Below are 13,515 nucleotides of genomic sequence, written 5' to 3'. Positions count from 1 at the left end.
CAGGACTGCAAGCCTCACATAGGACTTGCCACTGAGAAAGAAAGCCGAAGAAATCTCATAGGACAAGGTCCAGAAAATTCTGAATATTCTATCTAAGGCATTTGAATTTTACAAGAGAGGACTTTCCTCAGAAGAGAAAAATGAACAGTTACCAAATAGGAAGTCATAGAAGTGTCATTCCTATTTTCTTAACTTTTTCAAGTTTGTTTTGGGATCAGGATATGTGGAGTTATCTCATTGTGTCCCCTGATTTCAAGAGTGTGGTTAATTAAGGTGTCAATCAGGACATGGTGAACTGTCTTGAGATACCTGAATATCCTGCCGTCATGGAAACCCACAGCTACCTCTGGACTAACTGTTAGGAGAGAATTGTGAGAGAGGATAATGGGAAAAAAGAATCTCTAAGGCATCATCTTTGGGTAGAAAGAATTTCTTTTCTGATGAGAACTTGCATGTGTATATGGGTATTTGGCATGGATAATACTATTTTTTCTGTAATCCCATTTTTAGTATTGGTTTCTTATAAAAAGTTTCTTAGAAACAAGGTGGAGATTTTACTAGATTATGATTTGAGGACTATCTTGTTTTGTGATGCTTTGAAAGATTGTCCCCTACTTGGTCAAATTTGCCATTTAGACATCAATGTCTTATCTCCTTTCCTTTTTCTCACAATAAAGATGGGATTTCTGTATCATTAACTATCTTCCCAGCACACAAATCTCTAAGAAAGAAAGCTGGACTAGGAAATAGCAGCTTTGATTGCCCTAGCAGGTTCAATGACAGAAAAAACATAAACATGGCTGCTGCCCCCAAGGAGTTTATAATTAGAATCACAATATGTATTGAGAGTTATCAAGCGTATGACTGTACTAATTAGCAGGAACAGAATATTATTTATCTTCTGTAAGTCCTGAAAATGTTAACCAATTCCTAGATTTTACTCACCACTTCTAAGAAAGCATTGTCAATACTACATTAATTTATTCTGATAGCAATTTTAAGTATTGGATTGTCGCAGACTATGAGTCTGGAGTTCTCTCTTGTCCAGCAAGAGCAGAATTGAATACAAGAGAGGCTAATGTCCAGGAGGAAATAAGAGCCCAGAGCAGGGGTTTTGTCTCCATATTTACTGAGCTCACAAGATATTACCCATGTGGTGAATGCGAAGAAAACAAGATCTTAAACACGTGAATGTGGAGAAAACAATCAGACAGTAATCATTATCTTGTGTGTGTAAGAAGCAAAGGGTCTGGGGTGCAAGTGGAGTTTGTGATCAAAGTACAATAGTGTATTGGCATCATATGGAAAGTACTCATGATCCCATTACAGTATCTTACTAGCTAACCATAGACGTTTGTGCCTCATAGTGGAGGCTTTCTGCCCTAAGCTTTTTTCTAACCTATTTATGGAGTTAGAAATAGCACCTATTTCCCCACAGTGGATAAGTTTATTTGGTAATGATGAGAAGAGATTGAGATGCAAGCATTTAAGTTGGCATCTACACCAATGGAAATGATATGAATGTAAAGATTCAATAAGATGATGGGACTATTTTTAAATTTTTTGTACACCTGACACAAACTGAGATTAATGTATGTAACCCATCTGTCTGCCAACCTATCCTCCCTCCAAACCCATTGTGGAAAGGGACAATCATCTGAAATTAAGCTATTTACAGACAAGTTTGCTTGGGAATGTAACACTAACCAAGGTCATTCTTTTTCTATAAGTTTTAGTAGAACCAAATCTAAAGTATGATGTGATAAATCCCATGCAAACTATTAAACTTTAGAAAATGTAGGCTTTTGTGTGGCGCCTGGGTGGCTCAGTCGGTTGAGCATCCGACTTCAGCTCAGGTCATGACCTCACGGTTGGTGAGTTTGAACCCCACGTCCGGTTCTGTGCTGACAAATAGCCTGTCTTCAGATTCTGTGTGTCCCTCTCTCTGACCCTCTGCTCACGCTCTCTCTCTCTCTCTCTCCCTCTCTCAAAAGTAAATAATAAAGACATTTTTAAAAATGTAAGCTTTTGTTTTAGGTAGCTTGAGATAGAAGAAACAAACTATCTTATTTTTATAGTCTATTTTTGACATGTATATTTAAATGTTTAAATTTATAAGAACTGGGGGTGCCAGTTCATGAGTTTGAGCCCTGCATCAGGCTCTGTGCTGACAGCTCAGAGTCTGGAGCTTGCTTTGGATTCTGTGTCTCCCTCTCTCTCTGCCCCTCCCCCACTTGCACTTTGTCTCTTTCTCAAAAATAAACACAAAAAAATTAAAAAAAATATTTAAATTTATAAGAACTATTTCCAGAGAGATATACTTATAGAAACTTTCTTTCTTTCTTTTCTCCCTTTTCTTTCCTGCCTTCCTTCCTCTTTTTCTTTCTTTCATTCACTCATTCATTTTTTCTACTCTTTAATTTTTTGAGAGAGAGCATGTGTATGAGTTTGGTTTGCGGGGGAGAGAGAGAGAGAGAGAGAGAGAATCTCAAGCAGGTTTCATACCTAGCATCGAGCTGGTCACAGGGCTTGATCTCACAGCTGAGATCATGACCTGAGCTGAAATCAAGAGTTGGACACTTAATGGACTGAGCTACCCAGGTGCCCCACAGAAACTTTATTATTGATTTAATTTTAAATATGCTCTTCAGTACTTTTTTAGATTTTAATATATGTTTTTATTTTCTCAAGTATTAATGTTGATTTTTGAGAGAGTGACAGAGTGTGAGTGGGGGAAGGGCAGAAAGAGAGGGAGACACAGAATCCAAAGCAGGCTCCAGGCTCTGAGCTGTCTGCACAGAGCCCAACCTGAGACTTAAACTCATGGATCACTGAGATCATGACCTGAGCAGAAATCGGATGCTTAACTGACTAAACCACCCAGATGCCCCGATTTTCTTGAGTATTAAGGCATTCCATGACTATTAAACTAATTTTAAGTTTAATGAATATCTTATTCAATATTCACTAAGATAAAAACACTTAGGACATTTGGTGTCCACGTAACATCTCTGTGGGAACTGTCTCCAGAATGAGGAGTGAAGTATGGAACTGGCCACCAAGAACAATGTCACCAATGGTCACCAAGACACCCAGGAGACAGACTCTAGGAAGGAATTTAACACCAGCTTTTAGAACCTGGTCTCAGAGGCAGATACCCAAGTGGGAGGCACTTGTTGCAAATGACAAGTGTCATCTCATAATAAAATGAATATTGGGATTCCTCCTCACATTGGACTCCTTTCTTTAGGTGTTTCTCACAATGTGGAAGCCAGGTGAGCAACCGTGATGAGCTTTGCACATCATTTGCAGAGCTGGTAAACAGGGCTGACCGCAGCTGGTAGGCTTCGCAGTTTCAAAAGCCTCTGAATATCCTCTCTGTTTTAAGTTTATCATCATCATTAAGATTAATTATCTCTAGACCAAGTTATTACACTGGCCAATCTGCAGTCGAACAAGCTGGGGATGATTTACATTCACTGTGTTCTCTAGAGAAGAATGGCAAATTTGGTGGTGGTTATTGTTGCTGTACCAAATGTGGTTTTATTGCTTGAACAAATTTGTTTAAAAGAAACGCTTTGAGCGCCTGGGTGGCTCAGTCGGTTTAGCCTCTGACTTTGGCTCAGGTCATGGTCTTGAGGTTTGGTTTGTGAGTTCAAGCTTCACATCAGGCTCCCTGCTGTCAACGCAGAGCCTATTTTGGATCCTCTGTCTCGCTATCTCTGCCCCTCCCTTGCTCAGACCAGTGAGGGTAAAGAGTCAGACTCAAGTACCAGAAGATGGTTGTACAATTATTGTACATCAGTGAGAGGTTATGTTGCTCCTAAGAGGAAAAAGATGGGAAAGAGGGGAAGAGACAGAGGATGCGAAGCAGAGAGGCAAGCACGATGCTGCAATCCGGGCCAGTCTGGCCTCTATTTGTGGGTTTGAGTAGGGGTGTGACCGGCCCTGACTGGCCCTTGAGAGACGCTGTGTACCTCTATCAGTGGCATCATGTCGAAAACCCAAAATAATCCAGGGTTGGAATATTTATATCAAAGAAATTGATAAAAGCTTCAAATTAAGGCTCACCGACTTCACCCTTCTCCAAGTGTTTGTTTCTTAGAACACTTCTGGGTCTGGGGTAGGAGTAAAAATAGAAGCCAACATAACATATATCTAAGTATTTAAGAGTTATAAGTCAGGGTTTATTTAACAAAACTGTTAAATGAAATAGATGTTACCCTCCTACTTTGACAAATATACTTTTAGAATGACCTGGAAGTGTAGGTTCAAACTTAGCATTCTCAGACTCCTTGGGCCCCGTAACAGAATATACAGAGCCATCTGGCTCCCTGACTCCTCTCCCCAGCTTGTAAGCAGATCCCCTTCTATTTCTACTCATGGCCCACACTGTGAATGGCATTGTGTGCACATATATGGACAGCCTGAGCTACATAGCTAGGCTCTATCTACACCCCCTCCATAAAACATGTGCCTTTGGCACCCTTAGGGGCTATGAGTGTTGTACTTTCTCTGCCCTTGTGAGGACTGAACCAAGAAAGAGGCTGTACAAACCCTGAAATAGGCTCAGGACTCTTTGGGGCAGACAATTCTGGGGTCTCAGGCACCTGGAACATGATACAGAAGGAGTGGTGCAAGACCCATGTGGGCATGTCTCCTCAGCCCCACAGACTCCTCAGCCTGTAGGGAGGGTATGGTCAGAGGAGGGCCAGAGTAAGTCTCTCTAAAGCACAGAGCCTAGTGCAGGCTCTTCCCAGAGGTCTAAGGATGGTATTGTGCTGGGCATTGCTCAATGGACTCCTCTCCACGGAGGCTCCAAATTCTAAGCAAACTCTACACAAATTATGAAATGCCTGGGTTATTAGGTCCCCCAACCCCCACCCCCAGCTAGAAACTGGAGGACAGATGAGTTCTGGGTCCTTTGTTAATGCAGAATGAAATAGAGGCCCTATAAACTAGACACATAAAGCATCAGGAGCCAGAAGTTCTAGCTAATGTGAGTTGAAAAAATTTATTTTTCCACCTTTGCTCTGTTCTGGCTTTCTCGGGGACCTCAGTCCACCAACTATCTTCTCCCCTATATCTTCCAGTCTAATTTTCCAATGGACCCTTCTCATCAGTATTTACATATGCTCAAACTTTTCTCATTTGAACTCAATCACAACATAAAACTTCCTTAGACTAGTTCTCTACCGTCAACTCTTGTTCTGTTTCTTTCTAAATATTGAGAACCAAAATTCTTGAAAAGTTGCCTCTATTTCATTCTTTAACTCTAAACTTAAATCCACCGCAGTCTGGCTTTTACTGTCATCATGCCATCAAAAATCAGAAGACATTTTCTAGCCCTTACTTTGTTTGACTTCTCTCTGGAATCTGGAACCATCAACTGTTCTCTCATTCCTGATATGCCCCTTCTTTAGCTTCTAGGAACTCATTTATCGATTATTTTCTTTTTTTAAAAATTTTTATTAAAATTTTTTTCTTTACATTTATTTTATATTTGAGAGACAGAACACAAGTGGGGGAGGGGCAGAAAGAGAGAGGAAGACACAGAATCTGAAGCAGGCCTTGGGCTCTGAGCTGTCGGAACAGAGCCCAACCTGGGACTCATACTCAGGGATCACCAAGACCATGACCTGAGCAGAAGTTGGGCGTTTAACTGACTGAGCCACCCAGGTGCCCCTCTGATTACTTTCTAGTACCCTACCACCTCTCCGTCTCCATGGCAGCCTCCTCTTCCTTCCCTGAATGCCTGCTGTCTTCAGGGCTCTGCTCTTTTCACTCCATTCTGTCTCTAGGGTAATCTCTACGTGTGGATGATTCCCCAGCATCTATCTTTACACCAGATCTCTTTAGTTTGATTTCTAAGCCTGATTACTTCACTTTGGCTCCACCTGGAAATCTTGCAATCACCTGAAACTCAGCATATCCAAAAGTGAACTCATTTTTTTTCTCCTTCACTTAGCAAATGCCATCCTGTCTCCCAGTCACTCAAGCCAAAAACCTGAGTTATTCCTGGTCTCCCTCTCTCTCACTGAGCCCGAACTGGGCATGTTGCAAACTGACTTAAGTCTAATTGACTGTGAACAACTGTTAGATTCTTATTGGCAGATGTTGAAGGTCTCCAATAGTTAGAGGTAGGTGAGGATTTCATGTTGCTGTACCTGAAATTTACCTAAAGTTGGCATGTTTCTCTAGTATCAAACCTTAGACTAAACTCTCCTCCACCTATCATTTTAGTAAGCAGGCACCCTGTTTCTATAAGCTCAGCTCAATCCAACTAGTACTGTACTAGTTGAGATAATAAGGCAAAGCTGATGTAACAGAGACCCAACAAATATTATAATAGTTTAATGCAACAGTTTAAGGTGAACATTTTGAGTTGGCAGGTGGTCACTCAGGGACTCAGGTTCCTTCTAAAATGATGCCCCACCATCTCCAGAACCTTTTGTTCTCTGCAGGGCAAAGGTCCTAGCCATCCGAATGGCAAGAAGGAAGGTCTACTCATGGTCTTAGGGTTTAGGCCCAGAAATCTAGGCATACATTCTTTGATTCACATTCCATCCATAGGACCACAGTTGTTAGGCAGGCTGTAATGATTGTGTAGCCACGTGCCTAGGAAGAAGGGCAGAATGGTTTTTGGTGGGCAATGAGTTGTTTCCTCCATTGGCACACTGCCAAATATCTTGCATGAAAAGGTTAATCAAAGCAGATGCAATAACATTGTAGAGGCAAGTTCAGGTCACTTACTAGTTAGAATAGGTAGCAGAATCTTCCTTCAGGTCCAGATCAGAGGCAGAGCCAAGAATACCATTCTAAAAGAATTGGTCTTCTGGGATTATAAACTCATATATTCTTATACATATAAGTTACAGAGGTACCTTTATCATATTGCTAGTTGATATACATGTCTTAAATATCACTTGTTTTGCCAATTAAAAATTATCCTATCATTTCTTAAGCTTATTAACAATTAGTCTATTGAAATAAAAAATTGAACCACTTCTAGTAGGTCCTCTGGAAAATGAGGACCTGATAAAGGCATTTCAAATATAGCCTGGAGAGTAAATTCCTGATGAAGGGACTTTAAATGCTGAATTACTTTCTCTAGATTAAAACTAACAAAAACATATATATGATATTGTCCATGCTCTTGTTTATCAAAAACATTTTACATACATGCACGCACACGCACACACACGGGGGAAACATAGAAGACTAGGTATCACAATAGAGATGGTGATTAGTAGTTAGGGTCCATTCTGTCCAGTTATCAATAATAAATAAATATTTATTTATTTAAATCAAATCAAAAAAATAAATATTTATTTATTTAAATCAAATAAAATAAATAAATAAAAATATTTCTAGAGAGTTTCCATAATTCAGGGTCTTATGAAGGAGACAAAGATCCATATAGAAATATGTTGTGTTTCTATACCTAATAATAAAATAGCAGAAATGGAACTTAAAAAAACAGTTGCATTTACAACTGTACCAAAAATAATAAAATACCTATGCATAAGCTTAACTAAAAGGGCAAAAAGCCCTGTCCTTCAAAAACTACAAAACACTAATGAAAGAAACTGAAGGTGATACAAACAAATGAAAATATATTCCATGCTCATGGATTAGAAGAATAAATATTGTTAAAACCTATCTACAGATGCAATGCAGTCCCTATTAAAATACCAACAGCATTTTTCACAGACTGGAACAAATAATAATAAATTTGTGTGGAACCACAAAAGGCCCCTAATAGCCAAAGCAATCTTGGGAAGGAGCAAACTGGAGGCATCACAATCCCAGGTTTCAAAATATGCTATAAAGCTATAATCAGAACAGTACAGTACTGGTATAAAAGTAGACACATAGATCAAGAGAACAGATTAGAGAGCCCAGAAATAAACCCGGGCTTATATGGTTAATTACTCTCTGACAGAGCAGGAAATAATAACCAAAGGGGAAATACTTATCTTCAACCAATGGTTCTGGGAAAACTGGAGAGCCAGATGCAAACGAATGAAACTGGACCTTTCTTACACCATACACAAAAATAAACTCAAAATGGGTTAAAGACCTGAATGTGAGATCTGAAACCATAAAACTTCTAGAAGAATATATGGGCAGTAATTTCTTTAGCATTGGCCATAGAAACATTATTCTAGATCCATCTTCTCAGGCAAGGGAAACAAAAGCAAAATTAAACTATTGGGACTTCAACAAAGTAAAAATGTTTTTGCATAACAAAGAAACCATGGGAGGGGGCTGCGAGGCAACCAACTAAATTGGAGAAGATATTTGCAAATGATATATCCAATAAAAGGTTAATGTCAAAATATATAAAGAATTTATAAGGGCACCTGAGTGGCTCTGTTGGTTAAGTGTGACTTTGGCTCAGGTCATGATGTCACAGTTCACGAGTTCAAGCCCTGTATAGAGCTGTAAGGGCCGAGCCCGCTTCATATCCTCTGTCCCCTTCTTTCTTTGCCCCTCCTCTGCTCATACTCCCTCTCTCAAAAATAAATAAACATTTTAAAAAAATTTAAAGGAGCTGAATAGGCACTTTTCCAAAAAAAAGACATACAAATAGCCAATAGACACATGAAAAAATGCTCAACATCACTTATCATCAGGGAAGTGCAAATCAAAACCACAATGCAATTATCACCTTACATCAGTCAGAATGGCTAGAGTCAAAAAGATAAGAAATAGCAAGAGTTGGCAAGAATGCAGAGAAAAAGGAACCCTCACACACTATTGATGAAAATACATATTGGTGCAGCCACTGTGGAAAACAGTATGGAGGCTCCCCAAAAAACTAAAAATAGAATTATCATATGATCCAGTAATTCCGCTATGGGGTATTTATCCAAAGAAAATAAAAACACTAACTTGAAAAGATACATGCACCCTTCTGTTTACTGCAGCATTATTTACAATGTCCCAAATATGGAAGCAGCCCAAGTGTCCATCAATAGACAAATGGATAAAAAAAGATGTGGTATATAAATACAATGGAATATTATTCAACCATAAAAAATAAGGAGATCTTGCCATTTGCAACAAGAGGGATAGACCTAGAGGGCATAATGCTAAGTGAAATAAGTCAGAGAAAGACAAATACCGTATAACAAACAAAAGAAATGAACAAAAAGAAAGAGATAAACCAAAAAACCAGACTCTGAAGTACAGAGAACAAACTAGTGGTTACCGGAGGGAAAGAGGGGAGTGAACTAGGTGAAGGGGATCAAGCCTACACTTGTCATGACGAGCACTGAGTGATGTAAGAGGTGGTGAATCATTACATTGTCCACCTGAAACTAATATAACACTATTAATTTTTATTTCAATTAAAAAACTCTCAAAACTGGAAGAAGAAGCAGCAGCAGCAGCAGCAGCAGTAGCAGCAGATGGAAGAGGAGGAGGAGGAGGAGGAGAAGGAGGAAGAGGAGGAGAATGAATCCACTCCTCACTTTACACAATTCTAAAGGTCCTGTCAGTTTCCAGTTCCTCTCCTCTAAGCAACTGGCCATAACTGTTAACCTCGGTGGCCAGGGGAATATTTCCGGGATGGCCTGGATCCTCTTTTCATTGTTTTACGTGGTTCTCATTGCAGTTTGGGGATGTCCACTTCCTATTTCTGGATCTTTATTATACATAAAAAGTGGTTCTTGCTTTTTTCCTTCAACTCTTGCTCAAAATAATCTGTGGCCACTGAGTCCTTGATTCTTTTGTGTGTGACTGTATTATTGCCTGGGAAGGGGCAAGCTGACTGATGGTCAAAGCAAGGATTCAGGACTCTGATCACAGGTGGCAAAATCCCTTCATTGCCATTTACTACTTGCATGACCTGGTGTCATTACTCAACTTTCTTTTCCTCTGTGTCCTACCTATAAAATCAATTAGTAACTGCAAAGTGCTTAGGACAGTAACTGGCACCCAGTAGCACTATAAGGGTGTTGGCTATTTAGTTTCTCCTGATAGAACTATAGGTTGTGAAACCTTAAATCTTCTCCACTCTTTACTTTTTTTTAATTTTTTGGGGGGAGACAGCGTGAGCAGGGGAGGGTCAGAGAGAGAGGGAGATACAGAATTTGAAACAGGCTCCAGGCTCTGAGCTAGCTGTCAGCACAGAGCCCGATGCGGGGCTCGAACCCATGAACCACAAGATCATGACCTGAGCCGAAGCCAACGCTTAACCAGCTGAGCTATCCAGGCGCTCCACCACTCTTAACTTTTATTTTAAGAAGTAAACCAGTTACAAACGCTTTATACTTTAGTTATCATTCTTAACATGTCACATGACCTACCTCTCCGTTAGGGAGCTGTAGGTGCAGGGTCAGCTGGCTGCTGGGGGTTCTGAAGTTTAACAGGCATGGACCTGTAATTCTAGCATGAAAGAAAATTGCTTCTTTTATTGTCCTTTATCTGTTGTTTGCCTTCTAAATATTTACCTGATTATTAGTCTTTCTATATGAAGAAATAAAGGGGTTAAAAAAAAGAACTGAAATAATTTTTTAAAGAAAAAAACCTCAAAGGGCAATTGTTAAAAGGAAGTCTGGAAGTTTCCACATTGCCTGTGCATTACGTCTTTCTACATACTATTTGTTCCCCTTAATAGTCATAGACTTTTACTGGCGTTAAGATATGCTGAAAATTCTGAGGACATTATTTTGGAGTCAAGTTTGTATAAGACAGACTTTATGTAATTTGGGGCCATGAGGCTGCTTCTCATGAACTATTCATTAACTGAGTTTATAGTAAATATTTTACCATCTGATTGGAACCAATACTAATGGCTAAAAGATATATAAAATTCACAATGTACTTTATCAGACAATTACACATAGATTAACACACTTAATTCAGTTCTGAAGCAGAGCCCAAATCAGGTGAGATCTGAGCAACTCATTTTTCTGTTTTCTTGTACTCCTAGGCAATGCTGCTGGAATGGTGGCAGGACAGTGGATTAGAAGGGGTCCGGTTGCCTGGGATTTCCCTAGCAGTAGCACACAGTCTCCTATCCCAGGAAATCCCTCAGTCCCAAGCAAATCACGACCTTTGATCACCTCGCTAAGCGGTAAGGAGGCCCGACACTGGGCTTCAGTTATTTTCATGACAAGTCAGTGCCTTTCACTCAGTTTCTTGAGTCGAGTGAATTTACAGACTCAGAGGTCCTCAAATGCATGGGTGGATCTAATCAGAGCCTCACAGGAAGAGAAATTCTGAGCTAGTAAGGGGCAGAGCAGGGATTTGAGTTCCCCTACTCTTAACCATTATTACCTTTTATCTCCGTATAAGGCACAAGGTGATAAAAACCTCGTCCCTGGTCTGAAAGACATTTAAGTCCAGCTGAAGTTCACCATGATGTGAGTGTTGAGAAAGGTACATGGCATTCAAGATCCTCGGGGGCAAATCTGCAATTTGGAAGGAAATCAATATGGCTACTTCTCCTCTTTTCTCCTTTGGGAGAAGGGGTTCCCAGGACCTGTGGTTGGAGGACAGCACCTGATGCCTATTTGTTCACAGTCTTGCTGTACCCGTAAACGCAGACATTTTGAGGCTGTATCTGTATCAGTCAGACGGTACTGGGAGAGTCCCAGCAATATTTGACAAGGGGAAGTTTAATATAAAGATTCAGTCATTATAACAGGGTGATAACTATCAGGAATAAAAAGAATGCTAAAGAATGAATGCCCTAGGGAGGAAAGTAGCCAAGGAAGAAACAAACTCGGAAGGGGTCCCTCTCCTGGAGCTGGGACTCAAACCTGGTTGAGTGGTTTCAGCCCACTAAATGCGGGCCAAGTTGCTGGGTGGCCCTTGGTCGCCGAAGCCGGTCTATAGATACTGGACAAGTAGGGAAAACGCTTCTGGAGGGCAGGAGAGCAGCACTGGGAAGCAGGAAGCATCCTCTGGGGCACATGTGGATACGGCTGACGAATCACTCCAGAGTGCAGGAAAATGGAGGCTGGTGGGCGGGACTGGGCAGGATGTAGGGCATCAAGAGCCCATTTTCTTGAAGCCTAATGTCAGAGGGTTGCAGTTGAGTGGTCACTGCGACAGGGCTGAGTGCTTGCTTTGATGTGCACTCTGGTTCAAGGCCGATACTCTTGCTCCTCCTTCTTCCTGGAACATTGTTGCCCCAGCTTCCCCATTGCCTCCTTCAAGCCTCTGTCCCACCACCACTCAGAATTTGTTCCCTGGCACTCCATCAAACAGCTTGTCTTCCCTGTGACTCTTTCCTTTTATCAAGCCCTGTTCTTCTTCATAATAACTTACCACTATGCCAAATTCTATTATTTTAAATAATATATTTATTTATTTACCTATGCGTATGTATTTACCGATTCACTTAGTCACCAGCTCTAGGAAGGAAGGGACACAACTTGCTTGTTGAGGTATCCTCAAAACCTAGAACAGTTGAAAGAATGGAATAGGTATCCAATAGATATTGATGATATGAATGACTATAGGTGTCAGAAACGGGGAAGTTCTTCTGGAATAGAAGGCCGTATGCAGACAGACCTATAGCAATAGAATTTTAGCCCTTAACTGAGTTAGCAGAGCAACAAAGTGTTTGCATTTTGGTTATTCTACCCCAACTTGATGAAAATGAGTTCCATTCACTTTGTGTGTTGTATAATTAATATACAGTAAAATTTATTTGTGTGTGTATATGTGTGTGTGTACAGTTCTGTGAGTTTTGACAAATATATACAATTTTGTAAAATCAGTGCAATCAGCATATAAAGCAGGGGTTCCCAGGTGGCTCAGTTAGTTGAGCATCCAACTCTTGATTTCAGCTTAGGTCATGACCCCAGGATCATGGGCTCAAGTTCCGCGTCAAGGTTCCATGCTGTGTGGAGTCTGCTAAAGATTCTCTCTCACTTTTCCTCTGCCCCACTCCCCCACTCTCTTTCAAATAAAAAATAAATAAATAAAAATAAAAAAGATATAAAATAGTTTCCTCATTTCCCAAATTTCCTTGTGCTCTTTTGTGTTTAACCTTTCCCTGAACTCCAGTTACTGACAACCCCTGCTCTGTCTTCTGTCCCCATGTTTTGCCTTTACCAGAATGTTCTAAAAATGAAATCCTACAGTGCATTGCTTTTGGAAACTGGCTTCTTTCACAGCGTTTGAAATTCACACATGTGACTGCATGTATTATCAGTTTGTTCCTTATTATTGCTGACACACACACAGCAGTTTGCTAATCTTTCATCAACTGAAGGACATTTTTTTTTCCAGTTTGAGAGATTATGGATCAAGTTACTATGTTTTAAAATTTATAGCTTTTTATTTTATTTTGACAGACGGAGAGCAAAAGGGGGAGGGGTAGAAAGAGAGGGAGACAGATTCCAAAGCAGGCTCCAGGCTCTGAGCTAGCTGTCAGCACAGAGCCCAACGCGGGGCTCGAACCCACTGACTGTGAGATCATGACCTGAGCCAAAGTTGGACACTTAACCGACTGAGCCACCCAGGCACCCCTGGATCAAGTTACTATGACCA

General features: G+C 40.5%; 2 long non-coding RNA genes across 3 annotated transcripts; one reads left to right on the top strand and one right to left on the bottom strand.

The window, feature by feature from the left end:
- Positions 1-5,647: 5,647 nt before the first annotated feature.
- On the bottom strand, positions 5,648-12,278 carry LOC115295765. Of its 2 annotated transcripts, XR_003910568.1 has the most exons (4): positions 11,775-12,278; positions 11,290-11,423; positions 10,317-10,395; positions 5,648-6,618 (listed from the first exon to the last, which is right to left on the bottom strand). It is a non-coding gene; the product is annotated as an uncharacterized LOC115295765 (long non-coding RNA). The 2 variants fall into 2 exon arrangements; XR_003910567.1 differs by having other exon boundaries at positions 11,290-12,278.
- On the top strand, positions 9,406-12,912 carry LOC115295768. The gene is made up of 3 exons (XR_003910569.1): positions 9,406-9,496; positions 10,943-11,086; positions 11,308-12,912. It is a non-coding gene; the product is annotated as an uncharacterized LOC115295768 (long non-coding RNA).
- The last annotated feature ends 603 nt before the right edge of the window (positions 12,913-13,515 follow it).

The sequence above is a fragment of the Suricata suricatta genome, chromosome 1 (assembly GCF_006229205.1).
Source record: "Suricata suricatta isolate VVHF042 chromosome 1, meerkat_22Aug2017_6uvM2_HiC, whole genome shotgun sequence".
In the NCBI taxonomy this organism is placed as follows: domain Eukaryota; kingdom Metazoa; phylum Chordata; class Mammalia; order Carnivora; family Herpestidae; genus Suricata; species Suricata suricatta.
This window is presented reverse-complemented; position numbering and strand designations above follow the sequence as displayed.